Raw genomic sequence first — 17,130 nt, forward strand, 5'->3', positions numbered from 1 at the left:
CAATGTTGAAAACAATAACAGTAACAACAGCAACAACAACAACAACTAATACTTATTGAAGCATTAATTTTAGTCATGTAAATGCTGCAACGCTTATTTTCAAATTTTGTAATAAGAAGAATATTGTATGTTGCTGCAGTAATGTTAACAACAGCATATCACGCAGTGGCTGTTAACTAACATAACAACCAACAGCCTCTGCTGCGTATTTTGCCTTCAATTTAATGCAACAAATTTTATGAATGATACATGCTTTGGGCCCCATCAAAATCTCTTCGGAACTATCTTTTGCGTGAAAAAATAATTTTGATAAAGCGAGCGTTAATGCGTTAATGCGTAAAGTTGTTACAAATATACACACAAACATACACAAACATTCGTGTCTGTATACGAATATTGCATGCTAGAGTTTAATATGTGAATTTAAAAATTTTTCGAATTGAATATTGATAAGCGTGCCGAAAGTATCGCTGTGAACACATCATATATATTTCGCTATGAAACTGCTTTAGATAATTTAGTTTCTTATTAATGTATTTTATTTTGAAAAGTTTCTTAATATTTATACAGTTTATATACGTATATATAAGCTTTTCGAATTCGGATGCTAAAGATGTTTCTAAAGAAACATTCTATAGATTTATTCTATATATATTCTCATTATTAAAGGATTTGAAAATGACAACTGAGAGTAATTGTACATTTACTATAGTAAGAAATAATTCCAAAACCACTAAGGATGGGTAATTGGCAATACCCGAAACAGCTGTATGGTCAATTAAAAATGCAATAAATTAAAATAACATAAAAATAATTGTTGCTATTGTAGTTTACTATCAAGTACTAGAAATCAAACTCGTACCCTGCCAAATTCAAAGCTCAGAGTCGGCGCTTCTTAACCAACTGACCCACAGCCATACTTGACTTTTATGTTTGCACATTTTTCTGAAGTTTTGTTAATTTGCTATGAAAGTTTTTATTAACAAATTCACTTGCTGTGTTTATATTAGAACGAAATCATGAACCAGCTATAGAATAAATGAATTAATTAATTATAGAGGCGTTAATTAAGAATTACGAATTTAGTTTATTTCGTCAAAATATATCATTAAAAATCAATTTACTACAATAATAATAATAATGTGAAAATAATGCTTAAAGTATTTCATTCTTAAGATTCGTCTTATAGTTTGTATTATAATTTTAGTACAATTTTGTTGTATAATTTTATTTAAGAATAATTGGAGAAAAAAATATCTATGAAAAAATAAATTTAAACAATAATGTAAGGCTACAACATCTTTCTGTTGAAACTTGGTGCCAGCCATTCTAATATCTTTCTTAAATCAATTCAACTACAATGATTACATTCCAACATCGCTGCTATTCTCAAAATTATAGAAGCATAGAATAAAAAGTAGCTTAGATGAATATAACAATCAATAAGTAATATTAGAGGATCTATTCTTCGAATAATAGTTGCAAAAAGTTATTGACACTATATCTTAGTATTTTTTGTCTATCAGTTTGATAATGTTATACATTATATATTTAAAGATCGATATGAAAAATAATATCAAGCATTTATTTTTTTTCTTTAAATATCGTATCTTTTCAAATCAGTTTATAGCAAATACAGACAACAAGAATTTCAATCTCATATCATTGCTATTCCCGTGAAGCTAATAATTAATAGGTCATATTATAAGATCTATTTTTCTAATATTCTAATATCATGTGCATTCAATTTCCACTTGTGTAAGCTTTCTTTATTATTGTATATCACTGATGATGCACTATCGCAAACTTTTAACAAAAGTATTTTTTTTTCAAATTTCAAATTTAAAAATCGTGCGATCTTTATCATGGTTACATTCACACCAAAAGTCCTTATAAAGTGTAACATTGGATTCAATCAACTGGCCACCTATAACCAGGTCTCTCAAATTTGGATATCCACACAATAAGAACACGAAGTCAACGAAAAGGTGGACATTTATGTCAAAAACGGAGCAAAAGACTCATTCAATAGCCCAACTCCCTTCTTTGGCTTCAATTAAAAGAACATAAAACAAGAGATCAAAAAATGGATCCAACAAAGTATCAATTTTGATACCAAAAGACCAAACATCGTTCTCAATATAAACAAGACGGATCTAAAGATACTCTCTGGTCTGTTAGCTACACCGCCTGCAACAAATACCTACATGAAATAGGTATATCCGACACAAATATTTGCAGATCCTACTGTAATGAATAAGAGTCTATGGAACATCTGATCTCCACAGAAGAAACAAAATATTAGGTACATACAAACTAGAGGACAACGACCTTCAAAAACTCCCTTCGCAGTAGCTGGTTCCATTCCTCGAGATACTAAATGTCAAAATACAAAGGGGGGCGCAATAGATCAAGCTGGTCGCAGTGCCGAAAGGATTTAGCCTAATCCTTAAACCATTACATTATATCATAGTCTATATTTAATATTACATTAAAAAAAATATGTCACAAAAAAATGTGAAAATCTTAAATAGACATTTGAAATTATAAAGATATCCATTTCCGTAATCATAATATTTTGGCTTGACGACTATGCGCGTATACGCCCGTGTATTGTCTTAATGGAAAAACATTTTTTTTTTTGCTCGAATCCATTGATATTTGCACTGATTATTTCTTCATCTCGCATTTATAATAATGTCTGCACAGTTCATCCACATTTTGAAATCGTTGCAAAAATAAAGCTAGATCGCCTCAACTCAACATCTTGAATGTTGGTTGGTTGGTTGGTTGGATGGTTGGTTGGATGTAGCTCAAAAAGAGATTTTTCTCTGATTTGCTACCACATTCCTCACAAGAACCTTAGTATAGAAGAGTGAAGACTAAATCCAACCCGCCGAATTAAGATTATTTAATTGGAAGTACTAGTACTAGTAGAACTAGTCTTCACCGATACACAGTCTGATAAACTATCAAAGAGTATCTGCTTAAGAATCTATATCTTGTGGTCGCCAAAGCCGGGCATTCACAGAGGAAATATATTATGGTTTCAACTGCTGCAGTGGGAATTATGGGGAATGAGCAGTTTCTCTGTGTGGGTTCCATCTTGAATGTATTGCATCAAACGTGAAGGAGCAACTCAACTTTTTTATACAATATTTCTAGTTGAAATCGTTATCATAAATACACTAAGCCCGAATTTCTAGCTGCATATAACCAAAAAAAAACAGTAAATTATATTTAAAGAAATTGACTAAATATAAAAAAACCAAACCAACTGTGTATTTATTTAATACAAGCGTGTAAACATATCAAGTGCATTATCCACATATATTTAATGACTTGAATTTAATTTTGTGAAGTGTAGGGTCTACTTAAAGCGTCAAACCATCGGGAATGCACGAAACCTTAAACTTTTTTTTATTAATTAAATAAACAAATAAATAAATATGATATTATTTATAGCATTGGTGATGCTTTTTTCAGGGGGTGTTTCTACTTTTTGTTTAATTTGAGAATAACATTACAAATAATAACCATTTGGATATTTTTCTGATAACGACACGAACTGTTGTAAAGCAAAGCTTTAAATTCTATATTGACACAATATTTTTATTTAGATTTATTTTACATTAAAGTGCAATTAATACAAAGTGCAGCAGAATACATGTGTTTGGATTCTGCAAATACTGCTCACATAAACAAAATAAATTATTATTTGTGAGAAAACCAAAACAGAAACACACGACTGAATGTAAATAAATTATATATTTTTATATGACTAATTTCAAATTATAAAATTATAGTATATATATGTATATATATGTATTTATAATTCCATATACATCTTGAACAGGCAATAGATAACAAAATTTCTTATAAATATTTTAACGCATTCACTCCCTTTTCTTGTGTAAATTAGAAAATGCATAATCGTTTTATGTTAATGTTCTGTTAAGTGTTTCATATTCTGTAATGAGACTGTGTGTTAAATGGTAGAGACTGTGTGTTAAGTGGTAACAGGCCTAGGCAAAAACATAGAAATATAAAGACATGTAATTTGCCTCTGTTAAAAAAATCATGAATTCTGAAAAGGTACACGCAATGGGAAAAACATGTCTGTTCAAACGTATAAACAATCGAACTTATTATTTTATGTATGATCAATGCTATTTTGTTAGGGAAGTCAGCAATCAAACCAATAGCGAACATGTTGTATTTTGCTTGGACAAAATCATATAGAAAAAACTCTAATATCAGAGCAAATGCACACATAGTTTCTAGCTCATGCGTATGTAAGTTTCTTGGTAAATTTTTTCTACTCTTCTTTTTATTGCACACTTACTAAATATATATGTGCATGGGTAGGTGAGACAATATTTTTGAATGTGATGTTTGGATTTTGTTTGTGTGCTTTTTTTTTTCTTAAAATATATGACTGGCTTCGTGTGCATGAAATGCACAAGTCTTCCAAATTATTTAAAATTTGATTTTTGCTGAAATTTTATACTAGCTTCATACTAAAATATGATGTTTGCCTATGACATGATGCGAAAACACCGGAGTAGCGCAACCACAGTTGTTATTAGTGTAAATGCTCTTAATATGTTTGGCTATCAAGACTCGGCTATGCCATACAGTAATATTCATAAAAACCATATTATACAATAATTGATTATTTTTTATATATTAAGTTTTTATTATTATATTCTTATATCAAATATAATAGAATTATTAACTAAATTTAATTACTTAAATTATATAGAATACAATTATAAACCTTAAATAACTAATTATACAAAATTAACTAGAACTATTAACTATTAATTACATATTACTTATAACTATTTAAAATAAAATTATTTATATAAGGTTGAATAATATTATTTATTGTTAATTTTTCTAATCATTCATAAATATTATTAGACTAATATTTTTACATAAATATAAATTTTTACAATTTTTTTAATTTATTTTTAAATTTTGCATTATCTTGGCTAATTTTTAGTACCCACTTTGAGTTCTTATATAATAAAACTTTTATTAAGAAGTCCAACAAAATTTCGCGATGGCTCCCGCACATCGGCTCCTCAAACCAATTTTCGCTTTGTACATTTTTTTTCATTTCTTCTTTTATGCTATTTATTATAATTTTTTTAATGCCATTCACATAATAATACTTTTCAAATATTTTTTTAAAAATTTCAAAATGTAAAACGCACATTTTATAGAGTTCGTCCGAAGGATTTTTTAGTAAAAGGTGATCTACATCAAAGTTTTTGATTTTTATAAACTGTTCTGAGTACAGATCAAGCATTGTGTCTACTTTTGACGTGAATTCTAAACATTTTTGGCAGTTAATTTTTTTTAAAAAGATTTTCTTAATTCCGTAGCCTACAAAGTATCTCTGTACTGGTAAATTACTATTGTTTGTTTCATCTATAGAAGGAATATCATTTGATGTATTATCATCATCAAACTGTCTAAAAAGAAATTCTTCATGACACACATTTTTAATATCCAGAAAAGTTGAATCATCTGATTCGCAATTGCTGTTGTTGCGAAAGTTTGAATGCATGATTACCTTCATTGATATTAGTCTGGCTAAAATATATTTTATTTCGTTAACAGATGGGTGAGTGTTAAGACCTGACATGGACCTTATTTTAAAAAATGTATTTTCTAAGGCGTCCTGGTTCAGTTTGCCAGGTAAAAAGTATGAAATTTTAGAATGTTTTTTAAAAAGATTTTCAGACAATTGTAGTATGGAATGAAGTGTATATATTAAACCATCAAAACATTTGTAGTGGTTATTCTTAACAGGGGTAACAGTTTTCAGAAAATTTATATAACTTTGATATCGATCACGCTTTCCATCATCTTTTCTAAAAAATGGGCGTTTAAAAAAATTTTTATCCAAGATATATTTGGAATTCAAATCGTCAAATATATCGTTCATGGTCTCTATAAATTCGACTGTTGGAGAAACAGCGTTATTTAAGTTGTCATTTATTTTAAATAATTTAAGACCATCATAATATTTTATAGCCTGTGCCACAGATTTACTTAATAATTGTGTAGCCTTTCTAACGGACATTTTCTGAAAATTATTAGGATAAATATGTTCATATTTTAATTTAGCACATGCTCTAAAATGCATGTTTTCAGAATCTTTTTTAAATAAAACCCTAACAATTTCAGAGGAAGCAAAACTAGAATTAATTCTTAAATCTGTACTAAGAAAAGTATTTCTAATAGATTTAAATAAATGACAGTAATCATACAGAATATACACAAAATATATACAAATTTTGATTGAAATGTGATATGCAAACTATACGTGAAAATTTGTTACATATATGGAATATAAGGAATATCATGTAAATGGCATTAAAAAAATTATAATAAATAGCATAAAAGAAGAAATGAAAAAAAATGTACAAAGCGAAAATTGGTTTGAGGAGCCGATGTGCGGGAGCCATCGCGAAATTTTGTTGGACTTCTTAATAAAAGTTTTATTATATAAGAACTCAAAGTGGGTACTAAAAATTAGCCAAGATAATGCAAAATTTAAAAATAAATTAAAAAATTGTAAAAATTTATATTTATGTAAAAATATTAGTCTAATAATATTTATGAATGATTAGAAAAATTAACAATAAATAATATTATTCAACCTTATATAAATAATTTTATTTTAAATAGTTATAAGTAATATGTAATTAATAGTTAATAGTTCTAGTTAATTTTGTATAATTAGTTATCTAAGGTTTATAATTGTATTCTATATAATTTAAGTAATTAAATTTAGTTAATAATTCTATTATATTTGATATAAGAATATAATAATAAAAACTTAATATATAAAATATAATCAATTATTGTATAATATGGTTTTTATGAATATTACTGTATGGCATAGCCGAGTCTTGATAGCCAAACATATTAAGAGCATTTACACTAATAACAACTGTGGTTGCGCTACTCCGGTGTTTTCGCATCATGTCATAGGCAAACATCATATTTTAGTATGAAGCTAGTATAAAATTTCAGCAAAAATCAAATTTTAAATAATTTGGAAGACTTGTGCATTTCATGCACACGAAGCCAGTCATATATTTTAAGAAAAAAAAAAGCACACAAACAAAATCCAAGCATCACATTCAAAAATATTGTCTCACCTACCCATGCACATATATATTTAGTAAGTGTGCAATAAAAAGAAGAGTAGAAAAAATTTACCAAGAAACTTACATACGCATGAGCTAGAAGCTATGTGTGCATTTGCTCTGATATTAGAGTTTTTTCTATATGATTTTGTCCAAGCAAAATACAACATGTTCGCTATTGGTTTGATTGCTGACTTCCCTAACAAAATAGCATTGATCATACATAAAATAATAAGTTCGATTGTTTATACGTTTGAACAGACATGTTTTTCCCATTGCGTGTACCTTTTCAGAATTCATGATTTTTTTAACAGAGGCAAATTACATGTCTTTATATTTCTATGTTTTTGGCCTAGGCAAAAACATAGAAATATAAAGACATGTAATTTGCCTCTGTTAAAAAAATCATGAATTCTGAAAAGGTACACGCAATGGGAAAAACATGTCTGTTCAAACGTATAAACAATCGAACTTATTATTTTATGTATGATCAATGCTATTTTGTTAGGGAAGTCAGCAATCAAACCAATAGCGAACATGTTGTATTTTGCTTGGACAAAATCATATAGAAAAAACTCTAATATCAGAGCAAATGCACACATAGCTTCTAGCTCATGCGTATGTAAGTTTCTTGGTAAATTTTTTCTACTCTTCTTTTTATTGCACACTTACTAAATATATATGTGCATGGGTAGGTGAGACAATATTTTTGAATGTGATGCTTGGATTTTGTTTGTGTGCTTTTTTTTTTCTTAAAATATATGACTGGCTTCGTGTGCATGAAATGCACAAGTCTTCCAAATTATTTAAAATTTGATTTTTGCTGAAATTTTATACTAGCTTCATACTAAAATATGATGTTTGCCTATGACATGATGCGAAAACACCGGAGTAGCGCAACCACAGTTGTTATTAGTGTAAATGCTCTTAATATGTTTGGCTATCAAGACTCGGCTATGCCATACAGTAATATTCATAAAAACCATATTATACAATAATTGATTATTTTTTATATATTAAGTTTTTATTATTATATTCTTATATCAAATATAATAGAATTATTAACTAAATTTAATTACTTAAATTATATAGAATACAATTATAAACCTTAAATAACTAATTATACAAAATTAACTAGAACTATTAACTATTAATTACATATTACTTATAACTATTTAAAATAAAATTATTTATATAAGGTTGAATAATATTATTTATTGTTAATTTTTCTAATCATTCATAAATATTATTAGACTAATATTTTTACATAAATATAAATTTTTACAATTTTTTTAATTTATTTTTAAATTTTGCATTATCTTGGCTAATTTTTAGTACCCACTTTGAGTTCTTATATAATAAAACTTTTATTAAGAAGTCCAACAAAATTTCGCGATGGCTCCCGCACATCGGCTCCTCAAACCAATTTTCGCTTTGTACATTTTTTTTCATTTCTTCTTTTATGCTATTTATTATAATTTTTTTAATGCCATTCACATAATAATACTTTTCAAATATTTTTTTAAAAATTTCAAAATGTAAAACGCACATTTTATAGAGTTCGTCCGAAGGATTTTTTAGTAAAAGGTGATCTACATCAAAGTTTTTGATTTTTATAAACTGTTCTGAGTACAGATCAAGCATTGTGTCTACTTTTGACGTGAATTCTAAACATTTTTGGCAGTTAATTTTTTTTAAAAAGATTTTCTTAATTCCGTAGCCTACAAAGTATCTCTGTACTGGTAAATTACTATTGTTTGTTTCATCTATAGAAGGAATATCATTTGATGTATTATCATCATCAAACTGTCTAAAAAGAAATTCTTCATGACACACATTTTTAATATCCAGAAAAGTTGAATCATCTGATTCGCAATTGCTGTTGTTGCGAAAGTTTGAATGCATGATTACCTTCATTGATATTAGTCTGGCTAAAATATATTTTATTTCGTTAACAGATGGGTGAGTGTTAAGACCTGACATGGACCTTATTTTAAAAAATGTATTTTCTAAGGCGTCCTGGTTCAGTTTGCCAGGTAAAAAGTATGAAATTTTAGAATGTTTTTTAAAAAGATTTTCAGACAATTGTAGTATGGAATGAAGTGTATATATTAAACCATCAAAACATTTGTAGTGGTTATTCTTAACAGGGGTAACAGTTTTCAGAAAATTTATATAACTTTGATATCGATCACGCTTTCCATCATCTTTTCTAAAAAATGGGCGTTTAAAAAAATTTTTATCCAAGATATATTTGGAATTCAAATCGTCAAATATATCGTTCATGGTCTCTATAAATTCGACTGTTGGAGAAACAGCGTTATTTAAGTTGTCATTTATTTTAAATAATTTAAGACCATCATAATATTTTATAGCCTGTGCCACAGATTTACTTAATAATTGTGTAGCCTTTCTAACGGACATTTTCTGAAAATTATTAGGATAAATATGTTCATATTTTAATTTAGCACATGCTCTAAAATGCATGTTTTCAGAATCTTTTTTAAATAAAACCCTAACAATTTCAGAGGAAGCAAAACTAGAATTAATTCTTAAATCTGTACTAAGAAAAGTATTTCTAATAGATTTAAATAAATGACAGTAATCATACAGAATATACACAAAATATATACAAATTTTGATTGAAATGTGATATGCAAACTATACGTGAAAATTTGTTACATATATGGAATATAAGGAATATCATGTAAATGGCATTAAAAAAATTATAATAAATAGCATAAAAGAAGAAATGAAAAAAAATGTACAAAGCGAAAATTGGTTTGAGGAGCCGATGTGCGGGAGCCATCGCGAAATTTTGTTGGACTTCTTAATAAAAGTTTTATTATATAAGAACTCAAAGTGGGTACTAAAAATTAGCCAAGATAATGCAAAATTTAAAAATAAATTAAAAAAATTGTAAAAATTTATATTTATGTAAAAATATTAGTCTAATAATATTTATGAATGGTTAGAAAAATTAACAATAAATAATATTATTCACCCTTATATAAATAATTTTATTTTAAATAGTTATAAGTAATATGTAATTAATAGTTAATAGTTCTAGTTAATTTTGTATAATTAGTTATCTAAGGTTTATAATTGTATTCTATATAATTTAAGTAATTAAATTTAGTTAATAATTCTATTATATTTGATATAAGAATATAATAATAAAAACTTAATATATAAAAATAATCAATTATTGTATAATATGGTTTTTATGAATATTACTGTATGGCATAGCCGAGTCTTGATAGCCAAACATATTAAGAGCATTTACACTAATAACAACTGTGGTTGCGCTACTCCGGTGTTTTCGCATCATGTCATAGGCAAACATCATATTTTAGTATGAAGCTAGTATAAAATTTCAGCAAAAATCAAATTTTAAATAATTTGGAAGACTTGTGCATTTCATGCACACGAAGCCAGTCATATATTTTAAGAAAAAAAAAAGCACACAAACAAAATCCAAGCATCACATTCAAAAATATTGTCTCACCTACCCATGCACATATATATTTAGTAAGTGTGCAATAAAAAGAAGAGTAGAAAAAATTTACCAAGAAACTTACATACGCATGAGCTAGAAGCTATGTGTGCATTTGCTCTGATATTAGAGTTTTTTCTATATGATTTTGTCCAAGCAAAATACAACATGTTCGCTATTGGTTTGATTGCTGACTTCCCTAACAAAATAGCATTGATCATACATAAAATAATAAGTTCGATTGTTTATACGTTTGAACAGACATGTTTTTCCCATTGCGTGTACCTTTTCAGAATTCATGATTTTTTTAACAGAGGCAAATTACATGTCTTTATATTTCTATGTTTTTGGCCTAGGCTAGTTTACATTATTTTCTGTAACAGCGATCGTTCATTCAGTTTTCAGGAAAACAACATCAAATGTTATTTCCTAAAAGTATATTACAGTAAACAACAAATTCTGTTCAAATGTTTCTCAACAAAAATTAAAATAAATTTAATCATTTTTCACATTAAATAAATAGATGGTAATGATTGAGAGATTTTGGAGAACCTATGAAGTACTAGTTCGGAAGGCGGAATGTCTTCTATTTGGTTAGGGTCTGTTGTAGCACAATAGATCAACCATGGTCGCAATACTCCGCTCCGTTGGGAGCTTGTAACCCATTTATTCCTATTCATTTGAAATAAAAAACGAATAAACGAATAAAATGACAATCGAAATGACGAATATTGGTTTAACATCATGTTGGTGGCCATATAAACTTAAAAATCGAAATGATATTTTTAATTACCTAAATATTTATGTATCTAATAGATAATTAGGTGAATAGATACGCTCAGAGCATACCAGGTTAGCCAACGTGCCATGAGCGGCTTCTGAGAGCACTGAATTACCAAGAAGCAAACACAACAAAATGTTCCGAAAACTTTGTGAATAAAGGTATAGATGATAATTTCTAGAAATTCCGAGAATGTTGTTGATAGTAGGCCCATATCCAGAAATTCGCTTGGAGGAGGGTTGTAAGTTAAAAATTTAATAATTTTTGAAGTAATCAGTTGATTTTTTGCTCAATATAAAGTTTATCAATTTATTTTGATAACGGTTATTATCCCATTAAAATGGTCTCAGTCTATTATAGCTATTTATATTCCATTTTCATGGCAAAAAATTTTATGGTTGAGAGCATGCCAAAATCATAAGAAAAAAAATACTTCATTGCCGGAATATAATTCCCATCACTTTACTGTAACTATCTTTTAACCTTAGTAAATGGATAAACAATCTTTTATCTGTAACTTATCGGATACGACTTTAGTCCCTAAAAATATTCACTAGATACGTACCTGATTAATAAAAAAATAATTTTTTATTAAAAATTATTGTACTGGATAAAAACATATAATTAACGTATTTTCATAAATAGTTCCGAGTTTATTTCTTTTCAAGTTTTTCTAAAATTACGATAAAAATTCAGGGGCTCCGTTACATTCCAAAGAAGCTGAATATGAATGTATTCATTTAAAAAAAATTTTCAAATTTTACATAAGTATTATTTTAAGCAATATTATTTAATGAAAAGCAGTTGTCTTATTTAGATTCCTAGTATAAAATTATGGTACAATGTAGGTCCAAAGTGCTGTTCACTAGCACTAATTTTGTTGAAGGGGTATATATAAGAATGTAATTTCATTGCTTCAAATCGAAAAGTTTAATGAGTTATAATGTAATATATTTGTATCTTCTATATTTTCTTCTTGCTGTTTATATTATGCTGTTTTCTACAATAGAAGGATGAAGTCAAAAAGATAATGTGTTATAATAGAATAATATATACTTTGTTGTATTATATATTGTTCATCACTGATTATTATAGAAACTGATGTAATTTTAGAATGAATACGAAAAGTAATTTATAGGTAAAAATTTAATTTCTTAACTTAAAAAATCCGCCACAAGTATTGACAAACTTATTCGTCTGTATATTTAAATGAAGCAATACATACACTTTTTCGTAACCAAAATATTGAATTAAAGTGCGATAAATATATGATTTGCAGATATAAAATTCTAGTTGCTTTTATTTGAATTAAGATTTTGACTGGTCTTTTATAAGTTTACTCACAGTTTTAATGTAATCAGGGGTCATCACTGATTTTAGTGAGTAACCTTACTGATAATCATCTCACAACCATTTTTAAACCGTCTATATAGTACCACATATGAATTTGAATGGTGGAATTTCTATGTCACACAACTATTGAATAGGATCGACTAAGCATTTATAACTCAAATGCGAATTTTTGTTTAAGTGGTTCTTTGTTTAGATTTCCAGACAGAGCATAACCACGGTTGCCACTTGAAAATTTTTTTCTGTACCAAAATTGGTTTAAAAAGGTACCATTTCTGTAAAAAAAGGTCCAAAATTTTTCTATTGTCTTTTTATAAGAAAATACAATTTATACAAAATGTACAAAAAGTATAAAACAATACAATATCCACAATAAAGTTGGGTCGCCGAAAATGTACCATTTTTTGAACATGAGTACCAGAGTACCAAACGGAAAAAAAAGTACCAATTTTGGTACTAAAGTACCATAAGTGGCAACCGTGAGCATAACATGCCAAACGCTGCTTACGTCTTGTTTATTCGCGATGTGATGTTCGGCACCTCCTTTTGAGATTTAATTAAAAACATTCACACACTCGACAATTTGGCATTTAATACAACCTCGACATTTAAGTTAGCAGAATAGACATCTGTCATTACCTTGGTCTTCGTGATATTAATTTCTAGTCCAGCTTCAAGCGAGTTAGATTTGATGACGTCTATGTTCTATTGTAGATTTCTGGGTACATGGCCTAATAAGTAGACATCGTCAGCATACTCTACATTTTCCAGATGTGAGAAAGGAATCCATTGTATGCGGTTTCAACCATTTAAAAAGGCTCACATAACGTAGTCAATCACAAGTAAAAATAATGTTGACGATAGCATGCAGGCCTTACGGACACCAGTGGTAAATTCAAAGGGGTTTGACAGTTTTCCATAGTGTAGAATTCAACATTTCAAGTTGCTGTACATGGTCTTGATTAGGTTCAAAATCTTTAGCGGTATCCCATTTTTTTTTGAAGAGGCTTCCATAAAAAAGCCCCTGTTAAGGCTGTCAAAGGCTTTTATAAAATCAATGAACGCTAAATATATGAATGTCCGGAACTCATAATACTGTTCTAGAATAATTCTGACTTTGTTGATAGGGTCAACACAGGAGCGATTCTCCCTAAACCCAAATTGGTTTTCGCGAAGAGTGGTTATTACTGCATCAGAATGATGCGACTAAGTATTATACTTGGTATAGAAAGCAATGTGATGCCACGGTGGTAATTGCAAACTGTAGCATCATCTTTTTTAGGGAGGTTTACAAGTATACTTTCATTTTGCGAGGTGAGCAGTGTTTCTTCATTCCAGATTCTTTGTACAAACGGGTGCCACAATGACATTGATTTCTTAATGTCGCACAGGACGATTTCTGAGCAAATATTATCATTACCGGGAGCCTTGCTGCGTTTAAGTACTTTTATAGCGTTTAAAACTACAACCCATTAAAAAAGTATTAAAGGATTGCAAAACACATTAAGGCTAATATTTAAAAATATGGAACTCTTTAAATTTACTTAAATAAGGATACTTTTTGATTAGAAATTATTTATTAAATTTATATATAAATAGCAAAATATAAGCATTCGTAAATAATTGCAAAAAATAGAAATTCACACTGCAATATCTAACACCAACTATTGAATTTCTAAATGCTGCAGTGCAACTTAAAATACTTAAAATAATTGCTTTAACAACTTTAAATTCTAAGTTTTTTATTTTTTTATTTTAAGATTTCACTTAAAAAAGACTTTTTCAATGGAAAAGCCACAATGCACTAAAAAATGTATTTTTAAATGATTTTCAATAGCATAATTGCTTTCACATATAAAGAAAAATATACAAAAATATAAACTAATTTTACGAAAATGTGCCAAAAGTCAAGAAAAAGGTTAATAGATCACTCGATTATCCATTTTAAAATAAAGACAGTGAAAATTTTATAAAACATAAATTTTAAACAATAAGGGTCTGACTCGTCGTACGGCGAACAAAACGAAGACACGCGTAAGCAATTAAATAATTCAATAGAAAACAAACTCAAATATTCAATACAAGATAAAAAATATAATAATAAAAATATAGACCAGCAGATCGAAGCGGTTATCGTGATGGACGGCAGCAATGCAGCAGATTGACCAGTGCACAACGCAACTATTTAAAAGTTCCTCAGGTCAGATTGTAGGAGCGTAGGAAGAGCATTCAAAGCTCTTCATACCATATCATATATATTTGAGTTAGTTGAATAACTTCATTGAGATTTAAGGTTCTTTATGAAAATGCATTTTTTTATATTCATGCAAATATTTCTTCTTAAGAATATTAAAGCTTCAAAGGAAAGTTACTTTTGATTTACATACAAACTATTATCAAAACAGTTTGCATAACAAATTTATTTACTTTATTTTTTTATTCATTAGTTCAGTGAATTAATGAATTACTGTAGTAATTAATAACACCAACGCATTCACAAAACTATCTAAAGTTTATAAAATAATTACGAAAACTCACGAAAAAGTGGACCAACGGATGATAGCGACCTGAACTGACCCCATTCCCTTGCAATACTTATAAGTCATGTTAACCAATGCCCGTGAAGCTAATGCTACTTATTTAAATCCAGATTCAAGCACTTAAATATACCTTACTGTCTTCATCACTCTGCAATATCTTTAATTCAGAATTTGGCTACATGCTGACATTAGTCATTACGTTTTACTAATTACAAAACAGCCAACTCTCACCGCAAACTTATAAGGAACATGTAACTAAAAGGCATTTCTAGCTAATAAAGAAGAGTTGACATCCCTCTTCTATAGCTATCGCCCTACTAGCACAATTATTAGGCTAATTAACATATTCCATAATATTTGATTGCTGATAAAATGCAGCCCACAAACTACCTAAATGATTTTATTAGACATCAAAATTATTCTTTGTCCTAGCTTTGATTTTAAGTAGTAATCAGCAATTTCACCCATTTCAAAAATTTGTAATACAAATAATTATTTGTCTAAACCTCTAATTTTTAATAAGACACATCACAAAATTGCAGAAGATTAGAAAAAGCAGAAGGCTAATTAATTAAAATTAATTATGGTTAGAAACATGGTTCCGTATAGATGAGAATATTACAAAGAAAATGTGAGACGCAGCGAGCATTGCTTATAAATAAATAAAAATAAATGGAACAAAAAATAATCTCACAACAGATTTTTTTTTTATTAAAACTATTGTCGTACATAGTTGTTTCCTCATATTCAAGACCTAATCTGCCTTCCGAATTAGTAGATAATCGAACTTATATTACCTTTTAAGACTTTTTAGAATGTTTTTGTAGGAGTACGGTTTAATTAGGAAGTCCTCGGAAATCTTCACAGCACACCAACCGCAAATGATTCCCCTTCTCCTTGATTATTTGCTGTGTACTGGCCAAGTTTAACCCACAAAAGGGTTAAGGACCTGTAAAAACAGTTTTTGATGCAGTTTCGGCTAGCTCATCACCTTGTTAATTTCCCAAAACTTACTTTGTGACTCGATACCCAATAAAGACTTACCTTATTTTGAGCGAGCTGTAAATAATTGTAGAATCTCATAACAGTCGAGGACCTACTTCGACTTGAAAGTATAAGAAGACAAAGCTTTAAGAACAGCCTGGCTGGCGAAGTAAATAACAATTCTCGACGTAAGCGATTTTTGATGAAATTGGATATCTCGCGTATATTGATTGCGTGAATTTCTGCTTGAAAGATACTCGTTCATGTACCGATTGTCGCCAAAATTCTGGTATTGGATCTATTTACACCAGCACCAGTTCCACCATACATTTTTAATCGGTCTGTGTACCAAACCAAACTTTTTGGATGAACGTGTGGACCTCCGTTATTCCACGTTGAAAGTGATGGTAAGTGTACTTCAAATTTTCGGCCAAAGCGATGAACTTTTGTTATTTAGTCTCTATCGCACTAAGGTATTTTATGTGCTCCAATTGTTTTTAATAATGTTTTATGACCATAGTCAAGACAAACCTTGTTCATATGGAGTTTTAATCGGAACTCACTTAACGCAGCCGTAAATTGAATATATGTATATGTGTAAAGGTATGAGCCCAAGTACAATCTCAAGTGCTATAACTGGACTAGTTCTCTCACGATAGATTCATACAACTGACAATTTTAGTTGTAGTCGTATAAAAATTTTACAACTCATAAAAGTTTATTAATTATTTTACACAGATTATTGAAGCATAAAATATGATATTGCTAACTATAAGTAAGTATCGCATTTAGATATTTTGCTTATGTTGC

The sequence above is a fragment of the Teleopsis dalmanni genome, chromosome X (genome assembly GCF_002237135.1).
Source record: "Teleopsis dalmanni isolate 2A chromosome X, ASM223713v2, whole genome shotgun sequence".
Lineage (NCBI taxonomy): Eukaryota > Metazoa > Arthropoda > Insecta > Diptera > Diopsidae > Teleopsis > Teleopsis dalmanni.